Here is a 19729-nt window from a genome sequence, read left to right as displayed (position 1 = left end):
AAGGAGCCCGGTGTGGACGAGCCGCGCGCTGGCGAGCCACGTCAATTTCGAATTGCCACAGCCGCCCGCATGCTAATGAAGCGCTGAATATGTATTTCAGTGCTTTATTAGTAAACTTCAAAATGGCCATTTGCATGGCCATTTTGAAGTTTGAGGCTAGTGTAGACACAGCCATTGAGTCAGTGATGCAAAAGAAATCCTAAATCAAAGTCCTGTGGTCCAACCTCTACTATGCCAATGCAGTTCACTGAATATGGTCCCAGTCCTGCAAACACTTGTGCACATCCATCTATATATTTTAGAGTGTGTGTGTATGTCTGCTTCTGTGAGTCCATTTGTTCAAGAACTCCTCCTAAACCATCAGAGCTAGGGCAGGGATTAGCAACTAAAATAGCAAGAAGAAACTTTTCTTGAATTCAAAAAAAAAAACCAAACAATAATTCAAGAGCTGCAAAGTGTTTGAATACAAGATGGTCCTTAAAAAATAATGTCAAACCATACTTTTTGTAACCCCTGTTTCAAGAACATTGCACACACAATGATTTGTAATGCAATATGTGTTTACAGCAGGACTTCATAACATTTTACATATTCTATTTCCTCACATTTTACATGTGTGTTTGTACCACTGTCTTCCTGACTTTCACTCCCCATCCCACTTTAATTATGCCAATTTTAATTTAATACTTGTGTTACTGCTCCCCATCAGAATAAATGTTCCACAATGTGACCCATCTTCAACACACAGAGAGCTTTGGTATGGGGTGAAGAGGCACTTGGGGAGGACAGAGAAGGTGGCTGTAACTGATATTGTATTGGTGTGATATAAGGGAAAGGAAAACAAAATCACTGCTCACTTTTTAAAATAATAATTTCAGCTTTTGACATTTAATTGATTCCTAATTGAACAGTCAGCTGATAACAAATGCATCCCATTGGTACACCTCTGGTAGCCAGGAGACACATGTGGCAGCTGAGTCAAAATCCTGGTGGACTGAAGGATCTGTAGCCAGCTGCTACAAGTCTAATCAAAGAGGCTTTCAGTTAACTTTCTGTTAACTCAGTAAACCCCAGAAATAGCAACAGTCCTGGCCAAACATAAACACGAAGGAGAAGAATCCTTTCAAACCTACATTCTGTCCCAGCCCCGGAGGTGGCAGTGTCCCTGGCAGTTCTGGTGAGTTGCTGGCATTGATTTAGAATAGGGGGGGTCGGCTCTAGGGCAGAGCATTTATTTAGAGTGGGGGTGGGGCGCTGGTGAGTCTGGAAGGGTAACAACCACAAGTGTGTTGATCTTTGAATTCTTATTGGGCACCACTGATGTAAGGAGTAAAACTAGCAAATATAGCCCAGTAATAATGCGGGTGCATTGCTGTAGATAAGGCTCAAAGTTTGGATTTGGTTTTGCCCCTGAAAACTGCAAATGAAGGCAGCAGAGCTGCTGGTTCTTCTAAGCCCCAGAGAGTCACTTTTCCAGAGTCTGTGACTTTTAACAGGACTTACACTCCCAAGTTACGTAGATTCTCTGAAAAATTTTACTCCTAGCCATTAAAAACAACTGTTCCACAGATGTCCTAATATATCTATGCATTATTGGGTAGAGCTGCTGTAATACTGGTAGGCATTTTCCGTTTCCCTTAAGGGCCAGACTGTCAGGTGTTCAGCACAGACAGTTGGGGCTAGATTTTTCTAAAGGGCTGACAGCACTGGGTGCTGAGCACTTTGGAAAGCCAGATCTAATTTAGGCTCCTTGATGGAGACCTAGCTTTTCAAAACAGTTGCTGTGCCAAGTACTCCTGTTAATCTTGGGGGGCCCCATGGATTTGGACTAGTCTAGTTTGAGAGACTAGCTCACTTTCCACACAGCACAGTCAGTGGAACTATATGAGACTCTGGAGGGACCTCCCCCTCCCCTTCAGTTTGAAAGAGGACAGTCTGTTCCAGGTGCCTTGCATTTTTGCATTTATTCCTTCTCCCTCAGTCAGAAGCAACGTGATTCTGTTGGTCTGTGGGGTACACTGCACAGCATATTTCTCTTTCTAGGCTCTTGCTTCTAGTGCACTGAGGGCTGAGATTTGTGTGTGGGCTGTGTTTTTAGTTTTTTTTTTTTTTCTGGTTTTATAGTGGCATTGCATTTATTTTTGTGTGGCTGTAATCCATGATCAAAGCACTTAGAGCCCTGACTGGGTACTTCATAATATTTTTCCATTAGAGTAATTGGATAAAACAGTGAGTAGAGTTCAACAGACACAAAGTCTGTAACTAACAATTTATTGCATAAGGAGCCTCAGAATCTCTGGTGTCAGTTTTCAGTAAGGAAGTAACTGAAATATTAACCCTGGATGTATAGGGTGTGAAGATTATGACACAAATACAGTTGCCAAGAAATGCAGTATTGCAGTTTGGATATGAGTCACTCCTGATGTTTGCCACCCACAAGCATGGCAAAGATCCCAGTTTATATTTCCAAATGACAGTGACAGTTTGCATTATATACAGTGTGTCAGGCATAGTTAATGTTTGTAGTCATGATCTGAGTTGTTTTATTATTCAGGATGTCTCACGGGGAAGCTGTGAGACATAAACTCCTGTGAACACCTGGTAGTGATTGGGTTAAAAAAAACCCTTCAGCTGAACAGATGCTCTGCAGATGGCTGTCCTTAACCCAGTAGCTAGCAGACCATTCCAGCCCTGGGTGGGGTTATTTCTTCAGAAGGAAAAGCAAACTGAGATTAAAAGGAAGCTTTGGGTATTAGTCACTTGTTAAATTTAACCTGGTCTCTGCTTGCTCTGGAATAGGAAGCATAAGAGTTCTTGATCTGTGAAGTTAATATCATGATACTGAATGTGTAAGCTGGGCAGAGGAAGGTTTGGACTTTCATAGGAATTGTAACAGTGGAGTAGATGTCAGACTGACAAAGTGTGAGGTCCCCTGTTAGACCTTGTTCAAAGAAGGCTCTATTGTGGAAGAGTGGTGAAAAGACCCTGTTTGATCCACAGAGTAGTGTGATTATTTGGTATCAGCTTCACAGTGCTACATTAGACTGTAACAAATCTAGGCTGCTTTTCTATGAGCTTAACTTACTGGCATTGTTGTGGCTGGGGTGGGTCCATCTCATGCTAGCCAAGGGTCACCATAAGGATATTTGCCATTTATAGCCATCTGGCTCAGGAGTCTCTATCACAGACGGCTGTGAAGTCTAGGCACAGAAGGCTAAATTAAGCCCTGATGTAAGGCCTAGTTATCCTTGAGATTAGTTTGAGCAGTGATATGATTATGCATCTCTCACAAAAAGGAGTCTGCTAAGTGCAAGGGTAGGCTACTGCAATTTCTGTTCTTGGTCTATCATGGACATCCTGGCTGGAATTGAGGCATTTGTAGTAAGTCACTCTAAATGAGACTGGTAAGTGCAAAATCTCTTGTCTTTGACAATTAAAAGTTTATTCGAGGTTTCCCTTGTTTCCTTACAAAAGCCACAGGTATAAGAACTAATAAAAATATACAGTGAGGTTAGTAAGTGAGGGTGTAAGAGAGGACAAAATATTCTAAGTTTGGTGTGTGTATTTGTTTGTATTTAACTTATGACACCAGTCCTGCACAGATCTAGATGTTCAGTTACTCTGTGCTTTGGGCCCTACTGAAGTCAGTGACCGTTTTCTCTGAGTACATCCTGTGATTTTTTTCACACTACTACTGACAGGGTGATATATGTAGCCCATTGAAACTCACATCTAGGCAACCCTCACATGCTGCAGTTAAACCAAGGGTCCTCCTGTAGCTAGTTGCAGCAATTCAAGTCAAAGAGGCTCTCAGAGAACTTTTCTATTTACCCAATAATTCCCCAAAACAGAAAAAATCATGGCCAAACAATAATCATCAAAGAGAGGTAGCTTTTAAAAAAGTCACATGGTGGTAGGAATCTAAAACATACATTTCCTGGAAAGATATAGGGACAAAACTGGCAATCCTAGTACAGCATGGGTGAGACTGGGATTAGCGATTGATCTACCCATAGTTGTTGTATAAGTATAACAAAGCTGGTGTGTGTGTGTGTGAGTGAGAGAGAGAGAGAGAGAGAGAGAGAGTTGTTGTGTGTGGGTTTTTTTTTAAACAAAATAGTTATACCAGCACAACTCCTGTAGTGTAGACCCAATTAGATTGGCAAGTCTTAAATAGGTATATCTTATTCCCTTTTCTGTATGGGAATAAGCTGTACAATTAACATGCATCTTTATAATGGTACACTTTTAATTTGCACTAGGGGCCAACAGTTCTTTAACTGCCAGTATAGCTGAAACAATGCCATTTTTTGTACATAGATAAACCCTAAGTGACTTGGGAACACAAGTCCCATTGTCCACTGAATGAAGCCTCACCACTTTTGAAATGCAGTTGGATTTGTCCTTCTGGGCATGACACTGAGCAAGTGCTTTGTTTGACTGGGTCCTTAGAAGGTATTCACACCCACGCATGGTCTTATGATGCTCAGCATATGTGGACTGCAGATATGTGGTTGAGAATTGTGCAAGTGTCAGAAGTGACAAAAATAACTCTGAAAATCAGGCACCCATATTTGATCCGTTTGTGTGGGAAACAAGCAAAGTCATAACCTTGCGACTTAATTTAGTTTTCAGTTTTGGCTATGGCTGCACCACTGCTTATGTTGTCATAACGTAAATCACTGAGAGGTGTGAGTAAGCTACTCCCCCCTGACCTCCTCAGAGTGACATAATTTACACTGACATAAGTGCCTGTGTGAACAGCACTGTATTGGCAGGAGAGCTTCGTTTGTGCCACTGCAGCTGCACCTCTGCAGCACTGTATGAGCAAACATGCCATTAGTTTTTGTTGACTGTGATATTTGTATAATGGCAGAAATCTTGACTCCAATGGAATTTTGCCTTTAATGTCACAGTGGCCAAAATTTCACCCCTCTGTAGGGAAATAAAACCTGACAAGACTGCTTATGGCTATATATCAAAGACAGAAAGTCACGCAGCTTGTTAGAGGAAGCAATAAGATTTGCCAATGATCCCAAATGGGCAAACCCTGAAATATATACATAATTGGTAGCTTTATTCCATGATGCTTTTGAGAGAGTTTGTGAAAAGTCATATATTTTAAAGAGGTGTTTGGTGTGTGTATATAGGAAAGTAGGTTCTCCTGGTAAGTTGCTAAAGCTTTAGCAGACCTGCCGATGTATCCTTGTTAAGCCAGTAGCTTTGTTGAGTGAGTGTCCTACTCCAACAGTCTGGGCATAGCACAGAGTGGTGTTAGCTGCTGATGCGTTGTACTGACTGAAGCCTTCCTCTATGCTGCTTGTTGGACCAGCCAACTCAGGTTTAAAGTATCACCACAGTTGGGTTAAGGATTTTTTGAGCGAGCAAAGGATTCTGACTGGGGTAACCCTTACATTGTAACCAAGGCTTAATTTCCAGTGGATCTATCCAGAGCCAAACTCTGGTAAATATTTTCTTTTTATGAGTGCAGCTTCATGTCGATTCTAGTTAGGCATGCACTTGTTGGAAAGCTTTTACTTTAGCAGAGTGCATTGGATTGGCTGTGAAGCCCCCTGGGGGAGCGCCTCCATGGTGCTCAGTACATACACGATCCTTCCAAACCTGTACTTCCTCAGTTCCTTCTTACCACCTGCGATGGTTATTGGCACTGCGGTGGCCTGCTTTTGCAAGTGCACCGCTAGTACTTCTGTAGTTCATTGCACACTTACATGCTCACTATGCCATTACCCAGCAAGCTAGTGATAACTTAGTTTTCAGCAGAGCAGAGCTCCGTTCTATTGTTCCATCACCCTGGCCTCAATTCCGGGTAGGACTTGGGAGTTGGTTAACTGGAATCGACATGAACAAGCACTTGAGCAACATCTCGGAGAACAACATTTTTTTCTTCATGTCCATTCCAGACCCTCCTGCCTTCCCATCTGTTTAAGTGGCTGGCAAGAAAGAACTGGGGAGGCACCACTCCAGGAGGCTCCACAGCTGACTGGATGGTCAATGCTAGGGGAAATAATTTCCCATGACTGTGTATGTGGTACACTCATACCTAATTAGAAAGGATATGAGTAACACATTTCAAGGAACAACTGTTACAAAGAGGTGAGTAACTGTTTTCTTCAACCCCTCTGGAGATTTTTATAGCCTGTTTGGGGGTGTGTGCGTGCGTGCGTGCGTGTGTGTGTGCTGGTAGCTGTACTGAATTCTAATTTTGGCTCCAACATTTATGACCTTGGTGACCTTTGGTAAGTTGCTTCAGTTTCCCCATCTGTAAAATAATGCCTGTTACTTCTCAGGAGTGCCTTGGGGACTCGCTAGTTGCTAAAGAGGAAGAACATTACCTACATACTCAGTGCCTTAACTGTCAGTGGATCTGTGTTAGTCACTTGGACTCCAAGTTCAGGAGCAGTCATTCTCCCTCCCACCTGGCCAGCCCTGAAGCCTGATTTCTTGGAAGAGACATGAATGTGAAGTCATGGTATTAGAATAATAGCATCTCTACTGTGAAAAGAACCCCTGACTAAAATTCCAGTCTTGCTGATGACAAAATTTCACTTGGGTACCTTTTCCCCCCTTTTCACAGAACTGTAGAGCAGTTGTAAGTAACTCATTGCAGTGCAAAGTCCTCCAGGCTAGTATCAAAAATAATTACAATTTGAGGTATCAGTTGTAGTGTCTCTCACATCCTCTAGTGGCAGAAACAAAGTATATTTGTAAGGCAGGCATAAAATCTGCTCTGGGACAGCTAAACCCCTGGATGTCTGTCTATATATGTGCTGGAACCAGGTTGCAGGTGCACCCCCAGGTTTGAAGTGGTTTCTGTTATAAATGAATTCATGATTTGATGGCTCGCAGCCCCCACATACAAATTGTTCCAGCCTCTTTGGTTTTGTTATTAGTAATATTAATCACTTAGCAGCATAACAAGCTATGCTAAGGGGGGCTGACAAGGAAATCTGCAGTAAATAGGATCGCTAAGAATGAAGAGAGGCTGGTGCCAGCCAGTGAGAAGGGGCGCGGGAGGGTATGCTGGCCCTATCACATGGTGCACACCAAGAATCCTCTGTGAGGGGAGGGTAGCTGGGGCTGCCTGGTCAGAAGAGGTTATGATGGTCTCACTCCCCATTCTAAAAAAGCCCACAGGCAGTGGGAGCTTCCCATCCATGGGAAGCATGAGCGGCACTACCAAGAGATCGGTGCTCGTTTGAGGTGTGGGCAGTGGCAGCTAAGCATAGAAACCTCTCCTTGGTCTCCTCAGGGGGAAAGCAGGCAGAGTTGAACAAAGCAGACTTGACAGGGAAACAGATCTGTGCAGGGGGAACAAGCCTGCATTGGGAGATGTTGGACCTGATGTTTTAATGAGATCTGGCCCAGCTCTGGATTCTATCATTGAATAACATAAAATATGTTTACATGTGCAGCAGCATGAGGTAACTTAATAATGAACTCTTCAGAGGGGTGGATAAGAACAATATGAAGAGTGGAGGTATTATGGAAATAAGAACACTCCTTCAGTCCTTCAAGTTTACTTTCTTGATTACCCTTTTCCACTTGGTAGCAATGTAACTTTTTTTTTTTTGCAGTTTATGGGAGAATCTTAGGTTTGCTGCAATTAGTTCCATAAAAAATGGAGCTACACCTCTCATAGAGCTGGAATGGACCTTGAGAGGTCATCAAGTCTAGTCCCCTGCCCTCTTGGCAGGACCAAGCACCATCCTTTTTTTAAAATAAACCCAGATCCCTGAATGACACCCTCAAGGGCTGAGCTCAGAGCCCTGAGTTTAGCAGACCAATGCTCGAACCACTGAGCTATTCCTCCCCCCATTTCTGTGGGTTTTTTTTTTATTCTTTCTCTCTTCTTTTCTTTCTATAAACATACAGTTTGGGGGAGACAGGTTTTTGTAACCAAAGCATGGCACTGCTGAGAAGTTATTGTATATAACATGTACTTCCTTAGAAGTAAATGCTGGAACTAATAAATAAAGGGGGATGCTGCTTTCAACTGATTAAATCCCCAAAGTCCTGCATGTGACATAATTAATGCTAATGGCTAGTTCTCAAATGTCTGAGAGTTATAAGTAATGCTGCCTATGACTCTGTAGATAACTGAAAATAGATATTTAATGACTATTTAGTGCACATTCATATTGACTGTATTGTTTTGAAATAAATGAGTATAATTTATAGATATATTTAGCATATGATGGTTAAATCATTGTTAGTCCGTTCTAATTGGTAGGACCTGGTGCATAAAAGAATAAGGTGTGTACAGTAGACCCTTGATTTGCTCAAGAGTTACATTCCTGAAAAACCTGGAGTAACTTGAAATTCACGCAAGTCGAGGGGGTGGGGCGCCAGCTCAACACCAGCAGCTGCCGCAGCAGCCGGAAGCGGGGGATCCCCCTGTGAAGGGGGAAGAGAGCTGGAGGAGCAATTTGCTCCACCAGCTCTGCCCTGGGGTGCTGCTGCTGGGGGGCGGGAAGGGGCAGGCAGGGATTCCCTTGTTAAAGGGGATCCTGGATTTAAATCGCCGCTGGCTGTGAGCAGCTCAGCTGCAGCAGCTACCGCTACAGGGTGGGGGGGGGCAGATGCGATCCCCCTTTGGGGAGATCGCAGATGCCTCTCTGAGCACGGTATCCCCTTCTTACCAGGGATCCCCATGTTAAAAAGCTGCTGGCTGAAGAGGCGAGACGGGAGGAAGTCCGGCACAGCCAGGTCTTCCCCTCAGTGCTGTTGCCAGGGAGGGGTGTGGGGGGGTACAGGAATCCCCTTGCTAACGGGGGCTTCTGGCTGTGGGGTCTCCCTGCCCCCCCCACATAAGATGCAGTCATTTTGAATGCGTGTATCTCGGGGGGTTACTGTAACTTAAAATACCAGTTAATACCCTGCCCCCCCCCATAGCTGTGCAGCATGATGGCTTGCTGATGCCAGGGTCTGACTTGGGCTCCTCATTCCCCACACCAACATGGGGAAGATGGTCCAAAGCAGCAATATGTTTGGCTTCTGTTGCCTCTGTGCTCTAACTTCCTTCTCCCCGGTGCCAGGCACAGAATTGTCAGTCACAGCAAGAAGCTGTGTCCCATCCTCTTCTTTATCAGAAGGGTAATTTAAACACAGGCCTTTGTAGGGGAGGAGAAATTAGCAGGGAGCATCCTGGTAGTATATTCAGTGACACGCTACAACTACTGTGATAAACATATGTTTTCAGCAAATTATTAGTATTCAATGAACATCAGCAAGTCCACAGGGCACCCACACTAGCAGGCTTTGGAAATACTTTTTATTTAACATGCAGTAGGGATTTTACAGTTAAAGGAAATTAATGTTTGAGATCTCAGTTTGGAACGTGGCTTATAGGCAAAGCCCTGCTGTTTCTATGGCTGTTTATATACAGGCAGCATACAGAGCTCAGACGGTCTTTTCTAGAAGAAAAGAAGTGCAGTTCCTTTGTATTATGTTACATGGCTTATTAGCCAAATAGCAGGTTACATTTCCCATTGTTATGTGAGCATCAAATGGTGCTATTGTGACTAGCAATGAGTAAATCCATAATTGTTGTTTTTTCTTGATTGGAGAAGCATTCAGAAATTCAAATGGATGGCCTTCCCCTCACTCCCCCTACCTACCAATAGCTACTTAAATACTCCTGCCTGCATCACGCTCACATCAATGACACCCCTTCTCCCCAAGTACCTGCAGTAGGAAAGAGTTATCACAATTTACCAGTGGGGAACTTAGCTGTAGAAACAGAGAAGGTGACATTTTCTGGTTCTCCACTTCCATTACTGAGGTTAGATTTTTTTTTTTTCCTTAAGCAGGGAGGGATTGTCCACTTGTTATGGCACTAGCCTAGATCGCGGGTTCTCTGCTGTGTCACTAGCTTCCCATGTGACCTGGGACTAATTGTTTAGGACCAGGTTTTCAGAGAGATTCAGGCACCTAACGTTCCTGGAATGGCTTACTGGAATTTTCAAAAGTTTCAGTCATTGATCAAACACCTTTTATAAATCTGCCCCTTACTCTCATTTTGCCTCAGTCAGCATCTGTGAAATGGGGATAATAGCAATGCCCTACCACACAGGGCACTGGGAGCAGAAGCAGTCACTCTCCCTCCCACCTGGCCATCATTAAAGATTGTAGGTGCTCAGATGCTATGTAGACAGGACTGTATAACTTAGGCTAGATAGTCCCCGCCCCCCCGGCCCCAAAAGAGCTCACACCCCATTCACCCATGTCCACGTGGTGGCTAGAATTTCAGAAGCGCTCCTCACTAGAGCGGTTCCTGTTGAGAATAGGTGGAGTTGCCAAGCAGTTTTGGAAAAATCTAGCTATTTCATTTAGGTGCCTGAAGGGAAGCTGTGTAGCATGCTAAAATTTTCTAAAAATCTGTCCTCATGTGACTTGGCTAAGATCTTCTGAGACCAGTCCAGCGCTTTAGCTTCAATACCATCTCTTCCTCTCCTTTTGTGCCGTTGCCTGTCTTTCCACAGCCTGTGAGTTCCATGGCTCTCCCTATTAGCAGCAGGTGGCAACCACTAGGCCTACTATTGAAATTTATTCAGGTTTGGAGTGGCCTGGCAGAGAAGATTAGATGGGATGCTTAAAGCATGGAAATGTGGTTCCTGGTAGGTGCAACGTGCAGCATTCTGGAGACATCACTGCACGCTGCCATGCACCTTGTGTAATCATGTGCTGCAAAGTGAGTGGAAAACACTGCCAGATCAGACTGGTGGTGTTCTACCACCATTGGACATCAGAGAAAATGGCCACACAGAGGCAGGGTAATGAACAAGCAAGCACTGTCAGATAAACCCTGTGTAGGAGAGGAGAAGCCAGACTGTTGGTATCTGAATTCAACTGCAACCTCTTTGGAACTGGCTGGCTCTGTTATATGGCAGGACAGTGTCAACCATGCTGATAGAGCTCAACAAATATTTTTGTGAGCTCCCAGCCATGGATCAGGGAAGGGGGCTAACCATTTCCCCTGTCCCAAATCTCCCATTTTCAAATCTCCAAAAAATAAATGTAGCTTTGATTTAATTGGAGAGATGAGCCAAAATTTAGATCAGATCTTGTTCTAATGAGCAATTTCCTTTTGTCATTGTAATGTACACACTGAAAAATAGGCAGAGGTAAGGTTGCTGGTGGCACCACAACTGAAAATGTCTCAAAAATTTGCAGTGGCTTCTCTGGACTTGCTTTAATTGAGGCTGGCATTTTTGTTGACTTTTACGGCATTCTTCATTTCCAATGGCATGAAAGCTGCATGGGTCCCTGGGGTTTACAGTCTCCTTTATATTTCAATTAACAACAGTTACAAGTGCTCAGCACCCCTCAGGATCAAGCCCTTCTGTTTGCCTTGTTCTGGTCAGCTAAGCTAGCTTCTTTATTGCCGTACACACTGTGCTGTGTAATGACATCCCTGTGTTATGCAGACTGTCCAGCAGGTAGCAGCATCACATCAGCAATAACCCTTTTTTTGTTAGAAAATGTTAGCATATGTGACTGCCAATTCACCTTCAGTAAAACAAGGTAAATGCTTCATTTTTCCCAAGTCATCCCCTTTCAAGATCTCATCTATTTCCATGTGTGAAACAGGTCTCATGGCCCTATCAAATGTTTCACATATAACAAGAGAATTAAAAGAAGGAATCCTGAATCAAGCACATTAAATTAAATGTAGCTAAGCGCCTGTTACAACACCCCCTGACACCAACAGGAAGGATTTTATTGATTTTAATGGGCATTGGATCAGGCTCTACCTGGCCAAATTGAATAAGTCGCAGTTAAGATTTATTTAACCCTGTTAGATATTTCGATGAAGAGGTAGGAGACACTACACCCATTTCCCCTACCCTCACCTCAGAGGGCCAGTGCTTTGAAGTGCATGGGTGAGAGGAGGACAAGGGGTAGCAAAACTTTGCTCCAGGGAAACAGGATGTAGGTGTCTTCTGGGAGGTTTTACTAGCTGGGAACAGTGGCATCAGTTTGTACATGGTTAAGAGGGTTCATAGTTTCGAACGCAGCAGTGGGCAACCTAGGCTAGTGAGCCAGCTGCAAGAGTGGCCCTCCTTCATTTCAGTGGGCTGAACATTGTCATAAGCAAGATGATTTTCCAGAAGAGGGTAGTTTTGCTACACATCTAGAATTTGTGGAGTATGCCGGTTGAATCATAGCACTGCTTTGACTGGATGCAGAGGGAGCACACGGTTCTTACAGTCAATGCTGCGCACAATCAGTGCGCACCTCATTTCACATGCCTTTGCTTTAGTGTGTGTCACTTTAGTAATAGGGGTAGGAAGAACACTGGATACAAACCAGCAGAATCTGGCAACTCTGCGCATGAGCTACAGTAAGCAAAATGTCTCGTAGACTACACATAGAGCTCTGATGGGCCCCATGTGGCTGGCGAGCCACCTGTTGCCCACCACTATTCTAAGGGCAATAGGGGCCACTGTGATATCAGGACTTCTTGTTGTTCTCGAAGATACAGACTAACGTGGCTACCTCTCTGATACCTGTGATATCAGGTAACCCTTTAGAAGTATAAGTACATTAAGAATACATGCCAGAGAGAAGGAGATGGGGTTGGACCCAACATAGCCACTTTATTATCCCTATGCTTTCACCAAAGCTCTATGGGCTGCGTGCACACACACACACCCCACTTTAAAATCTGCCATCCTCTGTAACCAGATGCTGGATGTTGAATGAAGGTGGTGTGCCAGAGGGTTTGGCAGCCTGGGAGGAGTACTTAGAAGGGCTGTTTGCTAGCTTGAGTGTATATGAGGGCTCAGTAGATGGTTGTGTTAAAGAGACTTACAAGTTAGAGTCTTGTTAGGGGTGTGTGACTGGGAGAATAAGTTTAACAGCAGAAAGTTTTCTCATAGTGGGCACGGACCTGGTGGTTAGTTCCTGGGAAGTTCAAGTTTACCCTACTTCATGCAGATTCTATAAAAGTGAAACCTGACTACTTGAGATGTGATTTGTGTTCAAACACTTGGCTTTGATTGACCTAAAAAGCCTGAACATCTCCTATTCCACTTCTCTGAGTTCTCTATTGCAGTGTTTATCAACAGCCTGTCCATGGACCTGTGCCAGTCCCTGAGCTCTCTTGTAGAGCTTAGGAAGGTAGCAAGGTAGTTCTGGGTATCAAAAATGTTGAGAACTGCTGCTTTAAGGAAATTTTCCCTCCTGCTTTCTGCTGATAAAGATTTAGAATTCTTGAGATAGAGAGATGATAAAAATGTCCAGGAGTGCTTAACCCCCCTGCATCTGTAGACACTTAAATATTGCAACTTTATGGATTTTTACAGTACTCAGTTTGCCCACCTCACTACCCATCTCTGAGGTCGTCGTCATCAACAACTGTGGGCTCAGCACCTGGGTGCCTCTCTCACTATTTCCTTCCATCTTTCCCTGTCCAGTGAGAAGTGGCTTCGTTTCTGTAGAGTAGTTCTGCACCACGTTCTACTCTATCACCTACCCATTCCCTGTGGGGTCTTCCCCTCCTATTTGAACCGTCCATTATGCCAAGTATCAGAGTCTCTAGGTAGTAAGCATTATTATCCCTATTTCTCAGAGGGCAGAACGGAGGTTGAGAGATTTAGCAAAGGCCACAATGGAAGTCTGCAAGGTGTGGTGCATGCTTGGCACTGCAGCCAGCAGTGTCAGGATTAGCTAGCTCTTCCCACCGTGGGAGGGTGAAAAGCAAAAAGTTGTAGCCTGCTGATGACCCATGTCCATAACAAGTCAACCCCACCTCCTAGTGGTGCAGACTGGCAACTGCCTCCGTAAGGAGGCAGGCTAACGGGGCTCTGGCCGCCTGGAGAGGGATGGGCTCTGCCAGGTTTGAAATCTGCCCAAGACATGCCCCATGACAACTAACATATCTAACTCCATACTGGATCAGTCGTCGCCCGGGTTAACAAGGACCGCGCATTCTGTCGTCCATCAGGATGGTTGTGTTAAGTCAACTACTGGTGAACCAAAAACCTTGCGCACAAGAAAATATCTAACCATAGGCATATGGAATGTAAGATCACTAAATCAGACAGGTAAACTTAAAGAACTAACCTACAAAATGAAAAACTACACCTGGCATATCCTTGGACTCTGCGAAGTAAGATGGAAAAATTTTGGGGAGCTCAGAACAGACGAAGGCCATTTGTTCTATTACAGTGGAGAAGAAGATAAACACCTTAATGGGGTAGGTTTCCTAATACATAAAGACATCAAGGACTCAGTTCTAGCTTGCTGCCCGACATCTAGCAGGATCGTGTCCATACGCCTGAAAGCTTCACCATTCAACATTACCGTCATTCAAGTGTATGCACTGACTACTGACTATGATGATTACATGGAAAGTTTCTACAGTCAACTTCAGAATATCATAGATGCAATCCTGAAAAAAAATTGTAATTGTACAAGGTGACTGGAATGACAAAATAGGCACGTATGCCATAAACAACTGGCAGAATCTCATTGGGCCCTCCTGTAATGAACTGACTAATGACTGAGGCTTCCGATTATTGGAATTTGCTGGCTACAATAACTTAGTAGTAGAAAACACACTGGCAGCCCATAAACCATCACGATGTTGGACCTGGCACAGCCCCGATGGACAACATCATAACCAGATAGATTACATCCTAATTAAAAAGCGTTTCCGGTCTGATGTGAATGTACACAAGACACAGAGCTTCCCGGGTGCAGACATCAGGAGTGATCAGAACCTGGTCCTAATGAGTTTTAAGATATGACTGAAAAAGATTTCTAAACCAAAGAACAGTCGCATTAAATTTAATCTGGACTGGCTTAAAGACCCAAATACTGTCAATGAGTTCCAAGCTATGATAGGAGGGAAATTTGCTCCCCTGCTCACACTTGAGCAAGACCTAGGAACACTCACTAAAAGCTTTGAAAACGTAGTCACAGAAACAGCTACAGAGACACTAGGAACATATTGTCCCAAAAAGAAACAATGGATTACAAATTAGATTTTGAACCTTTGTGACCAAAGAAGAGAACTTAAGAAAAAGAAAAAAATCAGCTGAAGGAGCAACACAATATAGGATAACTAACAACAAAATAAAAACCAGTATGAAAGCAGCAAAAGAAAAGTGGATTGAAAACTGCTGTTTAGAGATTGAAGAGAGCCTAAATGTGAACAACAGTAAGAAAGCTTTTAAAACTATTAAAGGGTTAACACAGACTATAGAACACAGAATAAGCACCATACAAGACAAAACTGGCAACTGCCTCACTGAAGAGAGAGACATTATGAATAGATGGACAGAATACTGCTCTGAGCTCTGCAACTATAACTCCAATGGAGATCCCAATGTTCTGAACGTTAACTACCCAACAGAACAAACAAACTTTTCCATCCTAAGGGAGGAAGTTGAAGCAGCCATTAAATCACTAAAGACAGGCAAATCACCTGGCACAGATAACAGCCCATCTGAACTTGTAAAAAATGGAGACAGCAGTATGGTTGACATACTCATGATGATTTGCAACAAAATACAGCAGAGTGGAGAATGGCCAACAACTTGGACTGAATCACTAATTATAACGCTTCCTAAAAAAGGAAACCTACACTTATTTGAAAATTACAGGATTGTCAGCTTAATTAGCCACCCTAGTACGGTGGTGCTGAAAATCATACTAAACAGACTAACACCTCAGGCCGAGAAAATTATTTCTGAAGAACAAGCTGATTTTTGATCACGCAGGAGTACCACTGAACAGATTTTCAACCTATCTTTACTCTGTCAGAAATACAATTCACATCAGCAAGACCTGTACCTTGTTTTTATTGATTTTAAAAAGGCCTTCAACAGAGTTTGTCATGCAGCACTGTGGGCAGCAATGAAGCAATTTAACATCAACAGTAAACTCATTGACATAATTAAAAATTTATACGAAAAGGCCAGTAGTGCAGTATTATTCAATGGTGCTATTGGTGCCTGGTTCCGTACCACTGTAGGAGTACAACAAGGCTGCATACTCTCTCCTATGCTTTTTAACATCTTTCTGGAACATATCATGATATAGATGCTCTAGATGACCACTCTGGAACTGTAAGTATTGGCGGTCAATCTATAACCAACTTGTGTTTCACAGATGACATTGTTGGACTGGCAGGGAGTGAAAAAGAACTAGATAACCTTGTTAAATGCCTAGATAAAACTTCAACAAAATATGGCATGGAAATAAATGCAGAAAAGACATAACTCATGACCAACAATCCTAGGGGTATATCTGCACAAATATCCATAAAACAACAGAAATTGGAAGAAGTAAAACAATTTAAATACTTAGGGTTGATCATCTCTGATGCCGGTACAAAACCAGAACTACTTGCCAGAATAGCAATAACAACCACAGCAATGGCAAAATTAAAAACAATCTGGAAAGATAAAAACATATCCCTAAAGTCAAAAGTACATGCAATCTTTTTATATGCTTGTGAGACTTGGACTCTGACAGCAGAACTAGAGCACAAGATCAAGGCCTTCGAAATGAGGCTATACCGCAAGCTTCTTAACATCCCCTACATGGCACGTATTAGTAATGAAGAGGTCAGAAACATCATCAACTCAGCAATAGGACCTCATCACAACCTACTATCCAGAGTGAAAAAGAGCAAGCTAAGATGGTATGGACATGCAACGAGATCATCAGGCCTGTCCAAGACCATACTGCAAGGCACAGTCAATGGTAAAAGGAGATGTGGCAGACAGGAAAAAGCAATGGATAGACAACATTAAAGAATGGACAGGGATGAGCTTTGCCGCAACTCAAGAATTGGCACATGACCACCAAAAATGGAGACGCACTATAAAGAAAGTTGTCATGAAGGCGCCCCAATGACCTCGGTCAAGGGACTGATGAAGATGATGATGACGACAATGGAAGTCTGTGGCAGGGCCAGGAATAGAATCCCAAGCTTCTGTCTCCTAACTTGAACCTTGAACACAAGACTGGCATCCTTCCCCTTAGATGAATTTGGAAATCTGCCTTTGTGTACAGATCAGCTTTGTAGCAGTTTCTGATATGGGAGCTTTGTGTGTGTTTGCTCAGCATGATAACAATCACTATATTCTTTCTAAAAGTCTCCTTCCCGTTTGCTGATCAGCAGAGAAGCCATTGGTCTTACTTTATTTTGCGGAAGAAGAGAGAGACCAAGTTTATCCTTGGTGTTTGAACATGCACTTCAGGGGAGTGACATTAGGAATGAATTTGGTCCAGTATCTTCAACTTTATCATGGCTTTCATTAGTAATTTCCTGCTCTGTTCCTATTGTATGTTTGCATAACTAAATAGATTTCCCATATTTGTATTTCTTCAGCTGTTCTCTTCCCTCATTGCACAAGTATTTGTCTCATTGACTCATACTGCAGCAGAGACGCTGCTCGCTCATCTGCTGACTGTTGTGTGGACTTAAATTTTTTTTTTTTGGCCTTTGTAATCCCACGGGGGGATTTAAAAAAAAAAACAGTGTAACTTCCTGGCACTAGTGATCCTGCTCAATTGTTCTTACAATTGCATAGATTCATAATACAACCTTAACCTTCTGACTCACTGCAATGCTCCAAATAAATAGGGCTTTCCTCTTGCTTACATTGGGTCTACACCAGCCATTGAAATCAGTGGGGTTACTCAGGTATAAAACTGGTGTGTGAGAGATAAAATCAGGCCCAGGGGTTTCATAATTTAAAAGGAAGGAGAGAGAATTAGAATTATGGACGTCTACATATCTCACCGAACTAGAAGAGACCTTGAGAAGCCCTCTCAGCAGGACTAAGCACCCTCCCTGAGAGGTTCTTTTTTTAAACCTATTTGCCCCAGATGCCAAAATGGCCTCTTGAAGAATTGAGCTCACAACTCTGGGTTTACAAAGCCAGTGCTCATACCTGAGTTATCCCTCCCTGCAACAGAATAAGAGGAAGGGCCATCAGAAGGAAAAGGCTGAGAAAACATAAATCACATATGGGTCACAGTGATACCTCTTTTGATTACTGCACTCATTTTTATATTGGGGTGTATTGCTCAGAGCATCCAGTTTGCCTGTATGACTGTTGAGCAATTTAGGCTTCTGAGCCTTATGCTTAAACAACTGAGTCAGAACTTTGATTTTTTGCTGCTATGACAAACTATCACTTACTCCACTATTAGTAGGGGTGTTGGTTTGAAGTTGAGCAGAGAAATGAGTTTTGAGCTGCAGAAGAATTATTTTAACTGATCCATGCTCCCCTCCATAGCCTATAATTAGGCTTGGGAGCACCAAGAATCTTGCTTGTGTCATCTAATTTAGATGATAACTTCTTCAGGGTAGGGCAGGGACCTTGTCTTAGGCATTTGTAATATTCCCTGAAGGCTGTGTCACTCTATTAATACATTTTAAAAGAAAAGTGGCATGATTTAAATAAATGTTTAAGGGAGAAGAGCCAATGCAAGGAACAAGCCCATCTGATGTACTTACTCACAGGACTGACACAGTTACAACTTTTAAATAACAATTACTTTCCTGTTAACAGTAAGACCAGTTGGCTAAAATTCATCCCAAGCATAAAATTTGATTTCTCTATTTTGACAGTTCTAAAACACCTGCAAAGAGTTTGGCTCTGCCACTTGTGCACACGTGGACAAGTACTTGCTTGCATAAGCAGCCTCGGTGGATCTACTTGAATAAATCTTACTAATTGTAAGCGAAGGTTGCATAACTACACCTGTAGTTTAAGGCAAAACCTCTATAAAACAGAGAGGCCCTGTGTTCTGCAACTTCCAGAGGAGATGACGCTATTAAATGCTAAAGTAATTTTCGCCATTGCGCGTGTAGGAAGCATTCGCTAAACAGCTGCAGATGTAGTTCTTTATTTGATGACAAATCCGGATGTTTACATTACATGGTTGCCACTAGACACATCCTGCCTGAACAGGTGTCCAGGTAACTCAGCTAGCACAGAGCCTAAAAGAGGAAAAATAGGTGATAGCTCCTGGCTTCTGAGGGGTTGTCTTGCAAAATAGAATAGTACTTAAAATCCTGTTTAAAGTGGAAAAACTTGTATTCTCTCCTTCACCCCCCTCCCCAAAGGCTATTTATTTAATTTTAATTCTAGCCTAGAAAGAGCCCAACCCCATGAGTTACTCAAGGGCCACAATGCCAAGTGGCATCAGCAATTGTCCAGGACGCTCAGAAGCATCTCACAAGTGCAGGCCCATGCAGATGATGATGTCCAGTCAGACATGGTGATACCTCAAACAATCCAGAGGATCAATTGAAAATGTCATTCCTGTCTCTGTAGGCTGCTTTTGGGTAGAAAAGATGAAGAAACCAAGTGTATTCACTGTGAATGGGCTTCTGGTGCAGGGTTGATCAAAGAAAAGTCTGTGGAATCCAAGTCCCAGATAGCGCAGTGAATCAGTGGCAGAGCAGCAGGCTGCTAGGCCATAAATAACTGCAAGCTATAGGCTGGAATGTGCTTAACTTGCCTGTGTTGCTCACTGGGGATGAAGAACAATAGTTTAGGTGGGACAGAGCTCTCCTGTTCATAAGATGAGGTGGGGTGGTCATCCCCTCCCTTGCCCCCCACAAGCTGCCCTATTGATGGGAGTGGGGAGGATTACCTCTGGCAAGGCACAGACGGTGGGTGGAGATAGCTGCAGGGGATCACTTCCCAACCTCCCCAGCACGCACCAGGCAGTACAA

At 43.2% G+C, this 19729-nt stretch overlaps 1 long non-coding RNA gene across 1 annotated transcript in view; it reads left to right on the top strand.

Moving 5' to 3' along the window:
* The first annotated feature begins 3300 nt into the window (after positions 1–3300).
* Positions 3301–19729, top strand: part of LOC142013642 (uncharacterized) — a 72098-nt gene continuing 55669 nt past the window's right edge. The window contains exon 1 of the long non-coding RNA XR_012645742.1: positions 3301–3404. This is a non-coding gene — a long non-coding RNA (uncharacterized LOC142013642). The remainder of the gene's footprint in view (positions 3405–19729) is intronic.

This window comes from Carettochelys insculpta, chromosome 5 (assembly GCF_033958435.1).
Source record: "Carettochelys insculpta isolate YL-2023 chromosome 5, ASM3395843v1, whole genome shotgun sequence".
NCBI classification, from domain to species: Eukaryota; Metazoa; Chordata; order Testudines; family Carettochelyidae; genus Carettochelys; species Carettochelys insculpta.
The sequence above is the reverse complement of the archived record's forward strand: the minus strand, read 5'-3'. Positions and strand labels throughout refer to the sequence as shown.